The sequence below is a fragment of the Ambystoma mexicanum genome, chromosome 1p, assembly GCF_040938575.1.
Source record: "Ambystoma mexicanum isolate Mex_15411 chromosome 1p, UKY_AmexF1_1, whole genome shotgun sequence".
Taxonomy (NCBI): Eukaryota; Metazoa; Chordata; class Amphibia; order Caudata; family Ambystomatidae; genus Ambystoma; species Ambystoma mexicanum.
Window position 1 is genome coordinate 1,097,278,222 of NC_090921.1, and position 15,221 is coordinate 1,097,293,442.

Consider the following 15,221-nt stretch of genomic DNA (forward strand, 5'->3'; position numbering starts at 1 on the left):
TGACGTCGCCCAATTCTGCGCTCCCGGGCGTATTTCTGTTGCACTCCTTCCGGAGTGTTGCTGAAACTGGGTCCCCCGTGTACAAGTTCTCCTTATGTTGTGGGAACAACCTCACCGGCTGTGTTTCAAACCCTGTTTTCAGGGCTTTTTTCTTCTGTGTACACAGAAATATTTTGCCATGATCCGTTCGGATAGCTGTGCGGAAATGGAGACCCCTTTTTTGATTTGCGTTTCTGCTTTCCTTAAATATTTGGGGAAGCATTTACATGTGTTCAGTTTCTTGCTGCGGTTGTTGTAGCTGTCATATATTGCATTTCATTTGAAACATTGTGTTCGTTATTGCTGCAGACCACCTTCTTGTACGGCATAACTCGTGTCGCTGTAGTAGTGGGACTGGTTCGCATTGGCTTGTGCGTTTGCTGCCCATACTGGTCGACCATTACCTTTTTGTTGCATTCAGCAATAATACATTTAGCAGAATGGTGCTATGAAAACTTCCGGCATCTGAGTGCTGCTTCTTGCCCCCAGCGTGTGGCAGTTATTTATTGCCCCAGAAGGATGTATGGTTGATTTTGGCCATGTCGGGATTCGAAACTGCGTAAGCAGGCTCTGCCCGGATATCAAAGTGAGTGCTCTACTCGCTGAACTGTCTGTTCAACGGTAAGAGTGCTGCGTCGAAACAGGAACTTCCTACTTCGCTCTGGATTTTCTTTTTGTTCACCTGTACTTGTCTCGATAGCCTCATCTGTTTATCTGTTAAGCTCCCTTCTTGGTTCGGGATAACATGACTCCTTGCCACGTGGGCGTTTCTTGTTGCAGGTGTTGGTGATGTTGTGGTAGGTAATGCCATTGAAGGTTCTTGTCTTTGTCTTTCGTGTTTTAATCTGCATTCATTTTTACCCGTGTAGTCGGAAAAAGAAGTCTGTGCTGTATTCCGTTGGGGTAACTACGTTTGTTTTGGTCTCCTGTCCTCACGTGTTTTCCCCCCACTACCACCTCTCTCTGTATGCAGCTTTTGTGTTGCTGCCTGTTTGCTCTGGGGAGCTATTGCTTCTTAGTTGCAATGTTCTGTGGTGAATATATTTGCTTTTATTCCTCCAACACGCAAAAAACACCCCCTGTGTGGTCTTGCTTCCCAGATTTGCTTCTGTGGCACAACGTTCATTGTGGCCTCCCTGTTTGCGAAGACTGTCAATTTCGTGTCTCTTTACTTGTTTGTGGCTTCTGTGCAATTTTGAGCTCAATATGTAGTTTGGCACTTGTAGGTGCGGCCACTGCCTGTCGCCACAGTTTTGTGTCAATCTCTTTGTGTGTGCAGGGCTGGACTGGGAACTAAAAGAGGCCCTGGAAATAATTACTGTGGACCAAAAGAGGCCCTGGAAATAAAGTTCAAAGTGGCCCTGTATAACACCTTTTCAGCAAGCCCAATGCTTTTCCTATGAGAAAATTTGGAAATACCACAGAAAATAGGCCCAGGGTGCAGAGGCCCACCAGGAAATCTCCAGAGTTCAGTATGGGCCAGTCCACCCCTGTGTGTGTGCTATTGTTAGCAGAAAACGCGTGCTCCCGTGCTTGAGGTGCACAAAATTAGTCGGAGATTGTTTGCTTTCAAAGTCTGTTGGTTATGAGAAAGAAGCGTTGCCTGTTAACCTAGGCCGGGTCTTGTTTTCTTGTGCTTTTCCTTTTGTGTACATCCGCACCCTAGATTTCTTGGGAGAAATGTTTATGCTTTGTTGTGCCCCGTGCTCAGGGTACTGGTTTTGTAGTTAAAACTTGACTCACGCTGTATTTTAGGATACTATTCTTGTAGTTGAAAAACTACACTCACGCATTTTGTAAGCGTTTGCCCTTTGTAGGAACAATTTTAACTAGCAAACTGCTAGTTTGTCAAAATGACACTGCTTTGTGTTGTCCTGCTTCTAAAGGCGTTTCCCCTAGCTTTTTAAGAACGTACCCCCGTGCGAAACCTGGCATGGTTCAAAACTTTGTTATGCCCCGTGTTCAGGTAACTGATTGTGCCGTTGCAAAGTTGACTCGCGCTAGGCTGAGTAGTGTGGGCTCCCTTTGCTCCCTCCCCTTGGCCCCTACCTAAATAATAACATGGCAGACCAGTTTTGTTTGTGGAAAAATTATAGGCCGTAGGCATGTTTTATTTTCTTACAGAAAATACATAACAAAAAACAGTAACACCATCCTTAGCTTTTGGGCACCTTGTGCCCAGTTTTGGAGTTGCCCAAGGCTCCTCCCGAGCCTTTGTTACCCTTGGGCCTCCGTTCCTGGGTACATGCCGCCTACGACTTGCTCGGACCGTGTACCGGAAGAAAGTACTCGGCGTTCTGGCTCCTGCCTGTTTCCTCCTTCGTCCCTTATCTGTGTAGGATGGGTTGGGTGGTAAATGTTCCTTCGCTCCCCTTATCCAGGTCCTAGGAGCTTGCCCGAGAGAGGTGAGCTCCTTTACCTGGTTTGTTCTGCTCCTCATTTCCTGGGGTTACTTATACCCCTGAGCCCGTTTTGTCCTGCCCTTGGGGGCCGGGCTTTCCCCGGCCCCCTGCTGATTACTTCTCGCACCTTTCCCAGGTGCCATTTCCTGCCTTTCCTGTTCTTTTGTGTTGAGGGGCGCCATTTGGACGCCCCTCCCTCCTGCTTCCGCGCCTCCCCCCCCCACCCTGCGCCTAAACTCCTAGGCCCTCTATCGGCCCGTATTTCATATGGTCCAGGGCCTGGGGCATTGTGTTTTGTCTTGGCTTATAGTTTGTAAAGCTTTAAAATGAAATTATAGATCTGCTTCTTTCATAAAAACTGGCTATGCCTCGTGTTGTCTTGTTTCCAAAATAGGTTTCTTCCCCTGCTTCGTAATATGCGATGAATCGCCTTTCTGTTCGTTGCTTAGTTACTCGCCTTGATTGCAAAAATCATCCGGAGCCTACTTTCAATTTGCCCCGTGAGCTCTGCCCTTATTGGAGCTTCGTTCTGTTTCCCGGCTCCACCTTTGCTGGAACTTTGACGGCTTGGCTGCTCCCCCAGTTGCTCCGATCGTGATCTCCTGACCAAGTTAGTGTGTCCTTGATGCTGTTCGCCGCACCATGATCCGCCTCTGGATTATGCCGTGTGGCACCGCTCGGCCCCAGACATCCGTTGTTCAAATGCGACCGCACTGTGCTATTAGGGGAACTTCAAGTAAATGAGCATAAACCGCTCTTGTCCTCCCACTGTACATTGGCAGTGCAGTCTTTGTTTTTTGTATGCTGTGGGGCTCCGTACCAGGTGAAATTCTTGCGCCCAAGAGTGGAGAACACCCTGAAGCTCGGGTCCTCCCGGTGTTGCTGAAAGTGCGGGCGAGGCTCTGAAAAAGTCCAAAGGGACTGCTGAAACAGCGCGGATGAAACAGAGTAGGTTAAAACTCACGTTATCAAGCGGCTGATGTTCATGAACAGATCAATGTTCAAAAGAAGAGAGAGTGTAATGCATCGCCCGTGGAAGATCTGGAGTCACTGGAGACGTGCCTAATCTGGCGACTGGGAACGCCTTTAGCGGTCTATGCTTCTCCCAATATGGCCGCCGGCACGTATTTACGTGGGACGCACCGAGGCTTCGGTGCATTGTATCTGTTTACCTTGTTAGTACTCAACGCTAGTTTTTCGAGCCTTTGTGCTATTCTGTAATACTTCAGTTTCCTGTATTTCAATTCAGTTGTTCTTTTCCCACCGCGGTTTCCGTCTTAATGGGTTTATTTTCTTGTGGTTTGTCTCTGTTAAAGTGCACTGAGAGGTAAGCCCTAAACCTCTGTCTTTCTCCCCTCCGTTTCTCTCCTTGTCCTGGCTCTTCCTGTCTTCAGCTCTCCTTCCCTTCCTATCTCTCCCTCTCTCCTTCACTCTCTCGCTCTTTCCTTTGCCTTACCTTCGTACTCTTCTGTCCGGCCATCGGACGCCTGCGAGTGCTCTTCTGTCTGGCTATCGGACGCCTGCGAGTGCTTCTGTCCGGCCTCCGGACGCCTGCGAGCTCCACAGTCAAGTTGCAGTTCCTTTTGGATTGCCGTTTCCTCTCATCTCTGTTCCTTACCTTCACCACCGGTAATAGGAGTTGGACTTCTAAAGGACTCCTCTCCCGGATACTGGGAACAGTGTGTTCAGTTTCATTGGACTATATATACTACGGATTCACTGCCTGAACCCATCTCAACAGGGTTTTTTCTAGCCTAACGGCTTTTTCCCTGATATTGGGGACTGACTCCCAGGGGGCTCCCGGGGCTTGGTTCCCCATCCGGTCACGGTGGCCTCTGGGGAGTCACGTCCGTATTTGCATCAAAAGAAGAGCAAGGAACCCAGAAGGCCTAGACGAAAGGACTCCACCGGAGATTCAGGTGAGGAGGAGTTGGAAAAGAGGGGATCCAAAGGTTCAAAGTCTCACAGTATACAACGCCCAAAAGAGTAAGACCATGGCTACTCCTGAACAAGTCCTGGAGATGTGCAATGCTATCCAGGCTTTGCGGGTCGACATGCAGAACGTACAACCAGAGAACCAGACCCTTCGGCAACAGGTGGCTACCAGAGACGAAGGAAGAGGTGAATTACCCCCGATGCCTTTTTCCATGAACAAGTATGATGGCAATCCCAAGGGAATGAACGAGTTCCTTGATGCCTGCACTGTCTACTTCTCATTCAGGAGGAAGAACTTTGAGTCCGGAAGGTCTCGGGTTGGTTTTCTAATTTCCAATCTGACGGGAAGTGCCTTGAAATGGGCTACCCCCCTTGTTACTTCAGAAGATCCCTCGGTGAACGACTATGATTTGTTCGTTTGTGACTTTAAGACTAGGTTCGAAAGACCCGAAGTCCAGTACTCAACATATGAAGCACTACTGGATGCCAAGCAAGGCAACCAAAACGTCCAATCGTATATCTCACACTTTCAGGAATTGGCTGCGTTGGCAGGTTGGCCTGATACTGCTCAGCAAACTATTTTCCGTCGAGGATTGCACGACGACATAAAGGACGAGTTGGCACGAGTGGCGAGACCAGACACCTTTTCTGAATTAACAACCTTGGTCCTCCGGATCGAATTCCGTTTGAATGAAAGACGAAATGAGAGGAAGAAGGGCCGAGGACTTCAATGGAACAACCAGACGGCTCCCCAGGCCAAGGATCGTCCTTTCCCCGAGGAACCAATGCAAATAGGTGCCACAAGAGGCCCTTTGTCCGTTAATGAAAGAAGACGCAGAAAGGAACTTAGTCTTTGTATGTATTGTGGTTCATCGGAACACCAGTTGAAGGACGGCACTGAGATCCCATCTCGGCGTTCGGGAAACGCATTGCCCCGAGTCTATGCAAGGGAGACTACGGGGAAGTTGGCACAAACCCTTGCAACACCACTAAAGCAGGAGAAGACAACCGATTGATGATACTCCAGGCGTCCCTAAGCCCGTCTGCTGATTCCTCTATTCCAGTGTTGGCTATTCTGGACTGCGGGGCGGCGGGCAATTTTATTGAGGCTTCTTGGGCACAGAACAAAGGCATTCCGCTCAGATCCAAGAGCAGGACCATTCCAGTGGAAGGAGTTGACGGACGCCCTTTGTCTTCAGGTCCAGTAACCATGGAGACTTTGCCCCTACAGGTCGTTATGGAAGAACACACAGAAGTGATCATCTTTGATGTCATCAAGGCAGCACACTTTCCGGTTATACTGGGAATCTCCTGGTTAAGACAGCACAACCCAGATATCGACTGGAGCGCTAATCGCTTGAGTTTTAACTCAGACTATTGCGGCAAGAACTGTATTAAGGAACATCGGGTAGTGGTCTCTGGCTTCCCTACAAACCAGTCAGCCGTTTCCATATCTGCTATACCTACCCAATACAAGGAATACGAAGAAGTCTTCAAAGATGTGGTACCCAAACTCCTCCCACCTCACCGCCCCGAAGATTGCAGAATTGACCTCAAGGAAGAAGTACCTCTGCCCTTTGGTAGAATGTATCCGCTGTCACAACAAGAGCGGTCAGTCCTGAAGGAGTATTTGGATTCGAATCTCGAGAATGGCTTGATAGTGAAGTCACGGTCTTCCGGAGGGGCATCTCTATTTTTCGTTGCCAAGAAGGGGACCAGAGAGTTGTGCCCTTGCATTGATTACAGAGAATTAAACAGGATTACGGTACGTGACCGTTATCCCATGCCCCTCATAAGAGACATCATCGAAGCAGTAAAGGACTCTCAGGTCTTCACAAAGATCGATCTACGTGGGGCTTATCATCTTCTCAGAATCTATCCAGGGGACGAGTGGAAGATTCCTTTTCGAACACCGTTGGGGTTGTTCGAATATTGCATGATGCCGTTCGGACTAGTCAACGCCCCAGCGGTGTTCCAAAGGTTTATGGACCATGTTTTTTCTGACATGCTGGGTACCTCCGTTGTGGTATACCTAGATGACATTTTGATATATTCCACAACTCTCCAGGATCATCGGAACCAAGTGAAGGAGGTGTTACGAAGGCTACAGGAGAACCATTTGTACGCCAAGGCCGAGAAATGCACTTTTGAGGCTACCGAAGTACCATACCTTGTGTTTATCCTGTCCTCCAAAGGTATTCGGATGGATCCCGATAAGATAAAGGCCATACTCAGATGGCCAGAACCTACCTCCATAAAAGAGATCCAACGATTTCTCGTTCTGGCGAATTTTTATCGCCGCTTCATTCCAAATTTCTCTGAGATGGTTCTCCCTCTGACTTTACTCCTTAAGAAGGACAGCATCTTTGATTGGAACCCGGCAGCCCAGTCCGCCTTTTCTGAACTGAAAAGACTATTCACTACTGCTCCGGTGCTTATACAACCGGACCAGTCTAAACCATTCATAGTGGAGATTGATGCTTCAGGTGGAGCCATAGGAGCAGTTCTACTACAAGAAGATAACGAAGGTGCAGAACGTCCTATAGCCTACTATTCACGCACTCTGACGGCCAGTGAAAGGAACTATACCGTACTCGAGCGTGAACTACTGGCTATGCGAAGAGCATGCAAAGAGTGGAGGCACTTGCTTCAAGGAGCATCTCAGCCATTCCTTATTCGCACGGACCACAGAAATCTGCGGGTTCTCCAACAGATGGAATGCCGGAACGCACGTCATGCCAGATGGGCTTATTACTTTTCGGATTTTGACTTTCTCATCTCCTACATCCCAGGTACCCAGAATGGGGTAGCAGATGCGCTTTCTCGAAGCTGGGACAACACAGAACTAGAGATCGGATCTACACCTACTGTAAGGGATAGAATACGACCTAACCCTAAGATCATAACCACCATCAACAGCTTTTTGCAGAATGTGCAGTGTGCATATAAAACCTTGTCTAGAAGAGAGCTCTTGTCTATGGGTCTCCAAGAAAGAGAAGGATTATGGTTTCTTGAATCAGCCCTCTTCCTTCCTACAAAGGACCTCCAGAAGCTAGCCCTTCATCTCTGTCATGACCTACCCTTGGCCGGTCACAAGGGGCAAAAATCCACCTTTGAATTACTTACTAGAAGTTTTTGGTTGCCTTCTGTACGGATCGACGTCAACACATACGTCAGATCATGTTCAGTTTGTGTAAGTTCCAAGTTCCAAGGTCTCTAGGCAAATGCCCCTCGGCTTGTTGCAGCAAGCAGACTTACCTTCTCGTCCTTGGGAGAATTTGTCAATGGACTTTATAGTTGAATTACCTCCCTCTCAGGGAAAGACCGCTATAATGGTCACTGTCGATTCCTTTTCCAAACTGGCTCATTTTTCCCCCCTTGTTGGGGTACCTTCTGCCACTGAGACTGCCTCTGTGTTTCTCAGGGACATAGTGAAGCTCCATGGACTACCTCATGTCATCATTTCCAACAGAGGAGTACAATTCACCTCAAGGTTTTGGTCCATTTTGTGCAAAGAGCTGGGAATTCACAGGGCATTATCATCGGGATATCACCCCCAGTCTAATGGACAAACAGAACGACTTAATACCACTCTGGAAGAATACCTGAGGTGCTTCTGCAATAAAGAACAAGACAATTGGGCATCTCTGTTGTCTATGGCAGAATTCACGTACAATAACACCGTTCACACTGCTATTGGTATGAGTCCATTTCACTGCACCTATGGGTACCACCCCACTCTCTACCGACATTGCCTTCTGGCGGTAACAAGGCACCGGCGGTGGACGAGCTTGTCTCCAGGATCCAACGGATTCATAAAACAGCTTTGCAAACTTTGGAGGAAAGTCGTAAGACATACAAGAAGTATGCTGATGCAAAAAGAATACCTAACCCTCAATGGAATCCTGGCTCAATGGTCTGGCTGTCCACCCGATATTTACCTCGTTGGGCACGAATGGGCAAGTTCTCACCTAGATATATAGGTCCATACAAGATTGAGGCCAAGATAAATCCTGTTGCCTACAAATTGAAGTTACCTTCTCAGTTCAAGAGAGTACATCCGGTCTTCCATTCTTCTCTTCTTAAGGGTCATGTGGAAGATCCCTACCGGAGGTCTATCAAGAAGACACAGGTAGATGTACCAGAGGAAACCCAGGAATATGAGGTTGCTAGACTGGTGGATTCCCGTTATCAACGAGGAACCTTACAGTACCTAGTACACTGGAAGGGTTATCCCAGTTCTCCAGCATGGGGTCTGGCATGGATTCACATGCTCATGAATATTCCCCGTCGTCAGGCTGGGAATCCTCGGTAAAGAAAAAACCAGTATCAGTTTCGTTTCTGATCTGTCTTTCGTAGTAATAACCAATCACTGGTCTCTGCGTCATACTGACCACAGCCAATGACTGCCCTCTACCTAAGCACCGATTCTGGCAGCCATCTTCAGATTTTTACCGCACGTTCATGTGTTGGGATCCTCGTGCTATTGCTCTCGAGCGTTAGTGCTATTTTTTCACGTTTTTTCTCAAAAACTTCGTTTTTTTCGGTCAAAAGAGCCTCAAGCCCCACCGACTCTCCATCCGATCAACGGGGACCCGTGTCGGATTCGTCTGCACGCCTCAAGGGTGAAGATTTCGTCGAGCTACGCTTTTGGAGGACTCCAGAAGCTTCTCAGGCCCGGACATGGCCCAGGAGAAGGGAAGCTCGACGCCCGGAAAGCTGTTCAGGGTCTGCCCTGGATGCCAGCTGCAGAACGTCTTTAAGGAGGACGAACACTCCTTTTGTCTCTACTGCTTACATGAGGACAAGACGCACGTGGAGAAGGACTGTGCGTTTTGCGGCAATATGTCGGAGCGGACCATGAAGGACCGCCATCAACGTCTCGCCAACTGGCTGGAAGGTAAGAGCCCGTCAGGCGAGAAGAAGAGGAAGAAATCCGAGCGGTCTTCTAAGACCTTTGAGGACGCCCCGGCGACGGGGGTCCAACACAAGGCCAAGCACCGCGAGTCCGCTGGCACCGGGAGCGCCGAACGGTCGGGCTCTACGGGCGCCAGGCAGGGCGCACCCTCCCCGGCACCTTCAGCCACGAGCCAACGCTCTGGGTCGGGTAAGAGGAAGGGCGAGCACCCGGCGAAGCTCCTGGAGAGGCCCCGGTCGAGCTCGAAGGCCCCATCGGAGGGGGAGCGAGGCAGTGTCCCCCCCCTCAAGGATAAGGCGGTGAGCGCACCTAAGGTGGTGAAGGCCTTAATCCATCCGGCCAAGCCCTCTATCGATACTGTCGCGGCGGCCCTGGCTCAGCCTGTGGAGGCTACACCAGTGGTGGCGACCTCGGGGCTCAGAGTCTCCCTGCCACCTCGGAGGGAGTCCTCTTTTGTGCCCATCGATAGGACCCCCGTGAAATCCCCGGCGGGGAAGAAAAAGGGGGGGCAGGGCGTCGTCGTAGATTCGGCTTCAACCTCGGAGGAAGAGCTGATCGAGGTCTTAAGCCACGGCCTTGGCGTGGAAGAAGACCGGCCCGTCGGGATGGATCCCGACGCAGGTGACGACGACATCGTCGAGGGTGCCGACGGGGCCCCTGATCGCCCGTCGGATTCCCCTCTGCCAGCGCCGCAAGACAACTCGGCGGCCATTTTGTTGGCTATACAGTCCTTATGCTCAGAGATAAGGACGAGACTACCGTTGCCGACGGAGGAACCTCTCCCGTCGGGGGATCCTGAACCGGGACCTTCTGGTGTTCCCCCGCCCAAGAAAAGAAGGATTCACCCTCCACCTCCTTTTCAGCCGTCGCGCCCCGTCCAGCCCTCCTCCCCGTCCACCCGAGGGGATGATACGGGGACTGACACGGCAGCGACGGGTACGGACGACGAGGTATACGACGAGGATCTACCGTCGTCACCTCCCACCAGGGCTTCTCCGCCCGACGAGATTGGATCGTTCCACTCCATGATCGCCAGGGCATCCGAGCTTTTCCAACTCTGCCCTGAGGAGAAGAAAAAGGAAGGATTCCTTTATCAACGGCGCGAGGCCAAGAGGAAGATGGTCCTCGCGGTGCCTCTACTGGACGACATTTGGGATGAGGGCCTCGCCCTCCTCAAGAACCCTTCCACGACGCCAGCTAGAAGAGACCGGTACGAGAAGAAGTACCGGGTCCCGGACGCGGCCCCCCTGTGCCTCCGGGCGCAGCCTACTCCGGACTCCGTCGTCTCCGCGGCGGCCAGGAAGAAAGCGGGGCGGGGGGTGCGGCCTCCACATCGACTTCCCCACCGGACGGCGAGGGAAAGAAATTGGACGCTATGGGACGCAGGGTCATCTCGTCTGCAGCGACGACGATTAAAGCGGCCAACGCCTTGGCTATCGTGGCCCGCTACGACAGGGAGCTATGGTACAAACTGGCTCCCCTGCTGGACTTCCTACCGGACGACAAGAGGGCGGATGCCCTGGAGATCCTACAGGAAGGTGAGGTGGCGTCGGACCACGCCATCACTATGGCGACGGACATCGCCGACACTGGGTTTCGCCAGTTGGGCAACGGCGTGTGCCTTAGGCGGCGTGGATGGCTCAAGGCTACGGACTTCCGTCAAGACGTACAGACCAGAGTCCTGGACATGCCGTTCGATGGGAACAACCTGTTTGGGAAAACAGTGGACGATTCCCTTCAGGCCATTAAAGCGGACACTGAGACGGCCCGGGCCCTTGGGGTTCTGCAGCAACGACGGACGCCCTTTCGGAGCAGCGGAGGCAAGGGCGCCTCCAAAGGTTCCGGCGGCGGTTTCTCCACCTACCGTCAAGCGGCCCGCTCGTCGTCTCAGGAGGCCTACAGAGGACGAGGCAAGTCTGGCGGACCCCGCCGTCGCCAAGGAGGTCAAGGTGGCAAAGCCTCGTCGAAACAGGATTGAACCGGCCGTGGGGTCGGGCCCCCACCGAAGCACCCCGGTGGGAGGCCGGCTGGCGAGCTTCGTCAGCGTGTGGGAGTCCATCTCCACCGACCGTTGGGTGCTGGACGCCTTAGCCCGGGGCCACGCGCTCGAGTTTCAAAGAAGGTGCCCGCGCGTCCCCCCCGTGGCCAGGAAAGAGCTTCACGTCCCTCAGCTTCTCCTGGAGGTAAAGGCGATGCTCAGGAAGGGCGCCATCGAAATCGTCCCAAAGAGGCTTCAGGGCTCCGGAGTTTACTCGAGATACTTCCTCGTGAAGAAGAAGACGGGAGGATGGCGCCCCATCCTAGACCTGCGACGTCTGAACAAGTTCATCAAGGCGCAGAAGTTCCGGATGGTCACCCTCCAGCACGTCCAGGTTCAGCTGGAGGAAGGAGACTTCCTGTCGTCGTTGGATTTGGAGGATGCCTACTTCCATATTCCCATCCTAAAGGGGCACCGAAAATTCCTCAGGTTTGTGGTCCAAGGGCGTCACTACCAGTTCAAAGCCCTCCCCTTCGGACTACGGTCGGCACCCAGGGTATTCACCAAGTGCCTTGCACCGGTGGCGGCGCAGCTGCGCCGCGAGGGGATCCACGTCTACCCCTACCTGGACGACTGGCTCATCCGAGCCAAGACGAGGGAGCTCGCCGTGGAGCACACGGCAAGGACCGTCCAACTTCTCACGGACCTGGGATTCTCCGTGAACTACGCCAAGTCCCACCTGGTACCCGCGCAAAACGCACTGTTTCTAGGAGCGAAACTCGACAGTGTCCCTTCTGGCCTCCCCGTCGGAGGAAAGGACCAGGTCCATCCTGGGCAAGGTACAGCGGATGTTGGTTTCCGACGCGGCCAAGGTGAGGTCCATCAAGTCCCTCCTCGGAATGATGTCTTCTTGCATCTACCTCATTCCCATGTGCAGGCTCCGGATGCGCCCGTTGCAGGAGTTCCTGGACGCGCGCTGGATCCAAACGACGGGCGGCTTCGAGGAGAGGATCACACTCGACGAGAGTTTCCGCCGAGCGGTCCGGTGGTGGGGCACCCGCGCGCATCTGACGGCGGGCATGGACTTCCAGACCCCAGACCACCAGGAGACAGTGACCACGGATGCCTCCCTGGAAAGGTGGGGAGCGCACACCGAAAATCTGCACGCGAGAGGCCTTTGGCTCCCGACGGAGAAGTCCCTCCATATCAACGTCCTGGAGCTCCGTGCAGTGTTCTGGGCCCTCAGGTCCTTCCTTCCGTCCCTCAAGGGCAAGGTGGTGAGGATCTTCACCGACAACACCACCACCATGTTTTACATCAGGAAACAGGGCGGAACCAGGTCCCCAGCACTGCCCAAGGAGGCGCAGGACCTGTGGCATTGGGCCGTCGCCCAAAGGATGTTTCTGGTGCCGTTTCATCTGGCAGGGATAAAAAACACCATCGCCGACTCACTCAGCAGGGAGCTGCGCTCGTGCCACGAGTGGGAACTACGGCAGGATCTAGCGGATCGCCTCTTCCGACGGTGGGGCACACCCCAGATCGACCTGTTCGCGACGGCGACGAACTCCAAGTGCCGGAGGTTCGCCAGCAGGTTTCCCCAGGCGAGGAGCATGGGCGATGCTTTCTCGTTCCCCTGGGAGGGCCTGTTCCTCTACGCGTTCCCTCCTTTGCCACTGCTAATCCGGCTCGTCAACCAGCTCAAGAGGTCATGGTGCAGGATGATCCTCGTCGCACCTGCGTGGCCGAGGCAGATATGGTTCCCGGACCTTCTGGACTTGTCAGCGTCCCCGCCAATCAAGCTGCCGGTGGACGCGGATCTACTCTCCAGGGAAGGAGGCGCCATCCTCCACCACGACCCGAAATCGCTGAACTTGCAGGTTTGGCTCCTGCAGCGCTAGAGTTTGGAGGATACGACATACCGGCCGACTGCAGAGAGATTCTTGCAAAGGCCAGGGCGTCCTCGACTCTTAAATGCTACGGACACAAATGGAAGAGGTTCTCTGTCTGGTGCCACGCACAGAAGATTAACCCTCTACGGATTACGGCTCCCCAGGTACTGCCGTACCTGCTGACGCTGGCCAAAGCTGGACTGGCACACGCGTCCATCAAGATTCATCTTGCTGCGATCTCCCGATACACCAGAACCATGGGGCGGACGTCCTTGTGGTCTCATCGTCTGGTGAAAGAGTTCATGAAGGGACTGTTCAGATCGTTCCCGCCGGTGAAGGCTCCGGCCCCGGCGTGGGAGCTCAACGTGGTGCTGACCAAGCTCATGGGACCTCCGTTCGAGCCTCTGCACTCGGCCCCGTTGAAGTTTCTGCCGTGGAAAACAGCGTTTCTTGTGGCCATCACCTCCGCACGACGGGTGGGAGAGATCCAGGCCCTTTCCTGCAAGGCCCCGTACTTGACTTTTCACGACACAAGGGTAGTGCTCAGGACACACCCCTCCTTAATGCCCAAGGTACCGTCGGACTTCCATCCCAACGAACCCTTGGTGTTGCCTGTGTTCTTCCCGTCGCCTTCGTCGCCGGCTGAGAGGACTTTGCACTCGCTGGATGTGGCTAGAGCGCTGAAGTTCTACGTGGACCGCACAAAGTGTTTTCGGAAGACGTCACAACTCTTTGTGAACTTTGGACCTGTCAATCAGGGGAAGGCTCTCTCGAAGGCTTCCATTTCCAGATGGCTCTCCGGCTGTATCATGTACTGTCATCGGTTGGCAAACCGACCGCTGCCTGGCCGTCCGAGAGACCATTCCACCAGAGCGATCGCAGCTACCATGGCGTTCCTTTCTGGTGTGCCCCTGCTGGACATATGCAGGGCTGCTACGTGGAGGTCGACGCACACCTTCACGAAATTCTACTGCGTCGATCGGGATTCCAGGGAGGAGTCCAGGGTCGGCCAAGCAGTGCTGCGCAACCTGTTCGCCTCAGGTGAGCCTGGTGAGGAAGTAAGATGCTTAATGTTGAGTTTGATGTAATGCTTAATGTTGAGCCTTTGCCACCTCCCGTGGTTGTGCATGTGTGTACTGCTATGTATTCTTTATTCATGAGCATGTGAATCCATGCCAGACCCCATGCTGGAGAAGGAACAAGTTACTTACCTGTAACTGTTGTTCTCCAGCATGGGTCTGGCATGGATTCACATGCGAACCCTCCCGCCTACCCCTCTGCGGCTCTTCACTTGGTCATACTGCCACTTCACGTGCTTCCAAATCTAAAGATGGCTGCCAGAGGCGGTGCTTAGGTAGAGGGCAGTCATTGGCTGTGGTCAGTATGACGCAGAGACCAGTGATTGGTTATTACTACGAAAGACAGATCAGAAACGAAACTGATACTGTTTTTTTCTTTACCGAGGATTCCCAGCCTGACGACGGGGAATATTCATGAGCATGTGAATCCATGCCAGACCCATGCTGGAGAACAACAGTTACAGGTAAGTAACTTGTTCCTTCTGAGAGGACCTGGGAGCCCAAGGCTCATATTAGTGCACCAAGGCTGGTTCAGAGGTTCCACAGATAGTATCCGTGTAAACCAGGTAGCCCGGGTCATAGAAGGGGGCATACTGTAATGCATCGCCCGTGGAAGATCTGGAGTCGCTGGAGACGTGCCTAATCTGGCAACTGGGAACGCCTTTAGCGGTCTATGCTTCTCCCAATATGGCCGCCGGCACGTATTTACGTGGGACGCACCGAGGCTTCGGTGCGTTGTATCTGTTTACCTTGTTAGTTCTCAATGCTAGTTTTTCGAGCCTTCGTGCTATTCTGTAATACTTCAGTTTCCTGTATTTCAATTCAGTTGTTCTTTTCCCACCGCGGTTTCCGTCTTAATGGGTTTATTTTCTTGTGGTTTGTCTCTGTTAAAGTGCACTGAGAGGTAAGCCCTAAACCTCTGTCTTTCTCCCCTCCGTTTCTCTCCTTGTCCTGGCTCTTCCTGTCTTCAGCTCTCCTTCC

At 52.6% G+C, this 15,221-nt stretch overlaps 1 protein-coding gene across 1 annotated transcript in view; it reads left to right on the forward strand.

The window, feature by feature from the left end:
* The window catches only part of LOC138448603 (E3 ubiquitin-protein ligase TRIM39-like), a 229,041-nt gene that overhangs the window by 92,557 nt on the left and 121,263 nt on the right, over positions 1 to 15,221 (forward strand). The gene's annotated exons all lie outside the window — the stretch shown is intronic.